The 5,819-nt window shown below is 34.9% G+C and overlaps 1 long non-coding RNA gene across 1 annotated transcript; it reads left to right on the top strand.

The window, feature by feature from the left end:
* The first annotated feature begins 2,993 nt into the window (after positions 1–2,993).
* LOC109243604 lies at positions 2,994–4,024 on the top strand. The gene is made up of 2 exons (XR_002070584.1): positions 2,994–3,093; positions 3,583–4,024. It is a non-coding gene; the product is annotated as an uncharacterized LOC109243604 (long non-coding RNA).
* The last annotated feature ends 1,795 nt before the right edge of the window (positions 4,025–5,819 follow it).

Here is a 5,819-nt window from a genome sequence, read left to right as displayed (position 1 = left end):
GATTTTCATGGGGGAAATCGGCTGTTTTGGGTAGAACCTAGGTTTTTTTAAAATTTGTGGATTTGGGCCTCGATTTGAGGTCCGATTGCAAAATAAATTATATATTTGGGTTAGTGGGGGAATGGGTAATCGGATTTTGGTTCGAACCTCGGGTTTTGACCATGTGGGCCCGGGGGCGTTTTTGACTTTTTGAACAAAACTTTGGAAAATTCATTCTCATGCATTCAAATTGATTCATTTAGCGTTTATTGATGTAATTAAGTAACTTATGACTATATACGAGCGGATTTGTGGTGGAAACAAGGGGTATAGGTATAATTGAATCGTGAATTGTGTTCGTGGCATCGAAGTAAGTTTTTGGTCTAACCTTAGATTGAGGGAGTTTTGTCTATTTGCTACATGTTAATTGGGGAGTACGACGTATAGGCATGGTGACGAGTATCTATACGTGGGTGTAAAGCATGCCCGTGAGTCTTGTGTTATAAAATGTTATGACTCCTTTGTGGTTTATTATGCCTCACATGTTAGTATCATTATTGTTCCTAGCCGGTATATTGTTGAGATATTATTGTTGCCTTGGCAGGATATTGTTGAGATATTATTGTTCCCTTGCCGGGATATTGTAGAGATATTCTTGTTCCCTTACCGGGATATTGTTGAGATATTATTGTTCCCTTGTCGGGATATTGTTGAGATATCATTGTTCCCTTGACGGGATGTTTGTTTGATATTATTGTTCCCTTGCCGGGATTCCTTGTGATTATTGTTGGTTTGTAAATGGGAGCGGGTGGTACGCCTACCACAAGATATGATGAAATGGGAGCGGGTGGTACGCCTACCACAATATATAATGAAATGGGAGCGGGTGGTACGCCTACCACAAGATATAATGAAATGGGAGCGGGTGGTACGCCTACCATAAGATAAGATGAAATAGGAGCGGGTGGTACGCCTACCACAAGATAAATAAAGTGGGAGCGGGTGGTACGCCTACCACGAGATACAGGAAATGGAATCGGGTTGCACGCCTACAACAAGATGTGAAAAGAAGTGAAATCTGCCTTTTTTCCTTATTATTGTTCGTGATTGGATTTGATTCCTTTATAGTCCTCTTGATATCCCATTTTTACCTATTATTCTCTTAAGCATGTTTCCCCCTCCCCATTTTTACTTGCTTATTCCGTATTTCTTTTCCGCTGAATATATATTTGAACTGCACAGGTTTATTTGGTAGTCTGGTCCTAGCCTCGTCACTACTTCGCCGAGGTTAGGCTAGACACTTCCCAGCACATGGGGTCGGTTGTGCTGATACTACACTCTGCACTGTGTGCAGATCCCGGAGCAGCTTGTGGGCCATAGTTTGGAGGCTTCCTTCAGTCCACCCGGAGACCCAAGGTAGACCTGCAGGCGTCCGCAGGCTTTGGCATCTCCCTCTATCCCTTATTCCCTGTTTCATTCCTTTGTTTCAGAAACAACGGGTCTTTTATTTTCCGACTTTGTATTTAGCAGTCTTAGACCGTCTGTGACACTGTGACACCAGGTTTTGGGTGGTTAAGGATTAAGTATTTGTAATAGATACAGCTTTTTGATATATTTTATTGTTGTCTTCCGCTTAAGTTTGATTTTCCGTTGTTATCACGTTATCTCCTTATATCTGTTAAAAAGAAATAATGGGTTAATGAAGTAAGTAGTTACAAAATTGGCTTGCATAGCTCACATTAGTAAGCGCCATCACGATTCCCGAAGGTGAAAATTCCGGGTCGTGACATAAAGAAATAAAGAGACACTTTGACTCTTGACGCTTTTGAAAGGTAATTTGTTTGCTTATAAATAGGGTTCTTTTGTATTAAAAGAATCAAGTAAGAAAGTTTAAGAATTTCTCTCCCGATTTAAAAAAAATGCCTTCTCCTACAATCTTAAGCTTTACTCTAATTTTTCTAGCAATGGTTTCTAAAATTGGCATAAATTAAATGAGAAGGAAAATCACATGCAGTACTACTCAAATTGGCATGCGACCTTGTGATCCAAGCTTGTATAATAAGCAATTAACAAGTAGCGTAGCTAGTTCATTAATTGAATCATGTGCGAAGTTCAATTACCATTAGAAGTATATAACAAAAAAATGCTAATTTAGTACTCCCTTTAATTGATCCACTATAATTGATTTTTGGTCTCTTTTCTCTTTGGTCCATAATATTTAATTTTTTCTTATGTCAAGGAGGAATTAACTTCTCTTTTCAACGCCCCTTGGAGTAAAGAGTCTCGACCAAACATAAAAGAAAAAATCCTATAGTTTCTTTTAATCAAATGGACAATGCTAGTTTAATAGACAATTTTAATAGCCAGATGTATAGTATAAATGCATTGGATTGTGTTCATCTTTAATTCTAACATACATCATGCAGAAAAAATGGATCTCAATTTAAGTCAACCCATTATTTAAAAAGGTACTCCCTCTGTTTATTAAAGTGATTTTCAAGCGTTTAACATACTCATTAAGAACGTTACTTAATAATACTAATTAAATAAGTTATTTTACTAAAATATCCTTTGATCTATGTATGGGAAAATATAAAAGAAATTTTGAAAGACTTCTTATAAAGTTGTTTAAAATTTATTAGAAAATGGTAATTTTGAAAGAAAAAATTAATACCTTCTTGATTTCGTCAAATAATACTTATTTAGACCAACTTAAAAAGGTTAGAGAAATCATTAAAAAGAAACGGAGGAGTAAAATAAAGAAGCACATTTCCATAATAGAGTACTTTATTGGCAAAATGTCTCATACCAAATCTTAAATGCATGTTCGTTTTTCCGAAAGAAGTGTGATTTTAAACTATAGAATGCATTAAAAATAAGCTATGCCATCGTGAGCACGACTTGAACGAAAAATAAGTTCAGAAATAATATTTTAAAAAAAGCAACTATAGTATGCTTGAGAGGTAGTTTACTTATCGAGAGGCCTATAAATTACAAACTTTTAAGAGCAATGAGATACTCGTACAAAAACGTCATAAAGCTGAAATATTAATCCTAGCATGGCGATATTTAAGCTTAGTTTCGTTATCACTATTCTTATCATTGCAGTCACTAGTTAGTATCTATCTCTATATTTCTCTACATTATACTTCTACATTATGTATTTTGTTAATATGTATATAGGTATATAGATGACTTTTTGCACATATTTCATATGAATCCATAATGTGCATGCATTTGTTTCATTATATGATGTTTAAATGTGGATTTTCCATATTACGGTGATAATTATTTGATATTGATATTTATGATGTTGAAATATTTCAGTAAATATTCCCTTGGTCGCAAAGTAGTTTCATTATCGTTATTTTTATCATGACAATCACTAGTTAGTATCCGTCTTTATTTATCTATATATTACACTTACAATTATTTTGTGTTTGTTAATATGTATATAGATACATATATGAATTTGTGCATATTTCATATGAATCCATTAATTTATACCCATATGTTCCATTATATGATGTTTAGATGTGGAGTTTTCATATTATGTCGATGGTTATTTAATTATAATTATATGATATTGGTGGAATTTTTCAGTCAATGTGTCGGGATTTTCAAATAATCAAGTCGAAGCAACACCAGATGTTGACCATGTTCTTTCAGAATTTACGAAGAGATTGCTCCCACAACTGAATACTTGTTTTAGATCTTGTACTTCGAACAGTGATTGCAGTGATTGTTGGGTTTGTTGTGCTTGTAAATACGCGGTGCTAGGTGGCTACATGTGTGATTTGAATTAGTGTCGAATGGCAAACGCTCTCCTATTATGTGCATTAGTGTGTTCTTGTGATTTTAACGTTTTTATTTGTCTTTTTCTCATTTCTTTGTCTTTTGTGCTTTGTAAAAGTAATAAAAGAAGTCATGAATGACTTTCTATATCGATACAATAATCGATAAATGTATCTTTTGTACGTTGTAAAAGTAATACAAAATGTTTATCGCATATGTGTAACCTACGTAAGGTTCTTCTTCTTGTTCATTTGTCCTATTCCTTTACCCTTCCAACTTTCTATAACTTAGTGTTTCCTTTATTATTTATTATGGGATTTTTTTTTTATTTGTTGGGTTCTTGTGCTCTTGAGAAATCACTCCACAAGTTTAAAAAGTACATTATTTATATGCACAAAGAAGTGAATTTTAAGTACTAACAAGTGAATTTACTATAAAATACATAAAGTTCGGTGAACAAATGTGAAATTAATTCAACTTTTTAGATAAGCAATTAAAAGTTAAAATGGAAAGTAAGTAAAGGGGTAGAGTATCCAGCTGAAGACTACTATTCTCGTCGAAAATCTGTTATTTCGCATTTGGATTCTTCATTGCAAGAGAACCAGCTTATATATCTATATATTTTTTGTTCCAAGAGGCAAGAGAGTACCGTCTTATTAGTTTGAGATAAATATCGTAAACGGACGAATCTTCAAGTCCTTTAGAGGGAGAACCTCTAACTTCTCGCTACAATCTTAACTATGAACAATCCAAAAACCACTAACTTCATTCCTCCTAAGCTTCCTGACATTGATCAAATGCAATGCTCAACAACTCCTACGCCTTCAAACCAAAGTTTCAAGGACAGACTAATTGATGGGATTCAAGATGGGGAGATCCACATGGTCATTGATCCACATAACCAGTCTCATGTACCACATTCCAATGGTCTTGCAAATACAATACCCTACTAAAATGATGATCATCTAATTCATCTATTTCCAGAAGACCTACATCGCATTTACTCTCCATGGAAATTCTCTACGATCATAAAACTACAAGGAATGAGAATCCAACACCAATTACTCAAAAAGAAAATTCAAGATCTGTGGAAACTAAAAGAAAATTTTTCACTCATAGACCTAGGATCTGATTATTTTATTACAAAGTTTAGCAATGAAGATAGCATGCTAAAAGTACTTCATCAAGGTCCTTGGTTCATCTTTGGACATTTCCTATCTGTCCAAAAATGGGTACCAAACTTTATTGCCTCAAAAGCCAAGATCTCACTAGCTGCTATTTGGATACGTTTACCACAGTTGCCAACTGAATTTTATGATGGTCAAATCCTCACAAAAGTTGGAAACAAGATTGGTAAACTTTTAAAAGTTGATGCATGCACCTCTTCTACCCTAAGGGGTTGCTATGCTAGATTATGTATTGAAGTTCCACTGGAGGTTCCGGTCACACCATTCGTTTACATTGGACCACACAAACAAGAAATTCATTATGAAGGTGTCAACTTCCTATGCAAGAATTGTGGTAGACTAGGGAATTCAATGGCCTCATGCAATTACATGATACAAAGAAGCAAACCTTCCACTCCAAAAGAAGACAATGCTACTAGCCAATCTAAGGCTTTAGACAATCCAAGTCATGACATGCAAAAAGGATCTCCTCTGCCCAAAGAAGATGTCTGACACATTGTTTCTTTCCCCAAGAAGAAGAAGACTATGTACAAGCCAAAATCACAACAAACAATAATGGTAAGACAATGGTCCATTTACTTCCCATCTCAGGTAAGTCCTCCCTTACCCCTCTATCTAGAAATATTAATCTCAACGGGAAGACTCCTACTCCTTTTTTACTTACAAATAATACTAATCAAAATGTTAATACAATTGACACAAACAGCTCCTTTGGTACATTGGACACTCCGCTGCTACCACCAATGAATTCATAGGGAATCTAGGAAATAACGACAACTCCTATATGGTAATTGACGTGGCTGTCAATGAGCCAATAAACGTCCACTTGGCAGACCTCAAAATCACTCATTTAAATCA

The sequence above is a fragment of the Nicotiana attenuata genome, unplaced genomic scaffold (genome assembly GCF_001879085.1).
Source record: "Nicotiana attenuata strain UT unplaced genomic scaffold, NIATTr2, whole genome shotgun sequence".
NCBI classification, from domain to species: Eukaryota; Viridiplantae; Streptophyta; class Magnoliopsida; order Solanales; family Solanaceae; genus Nicotiana; species Nicotiana attenuata.
The sequence above is the reverse complement of the archived record's forward strand: the minus strand, read 5'-3'. Positions and strand labels throughout refer to the sequence as shown.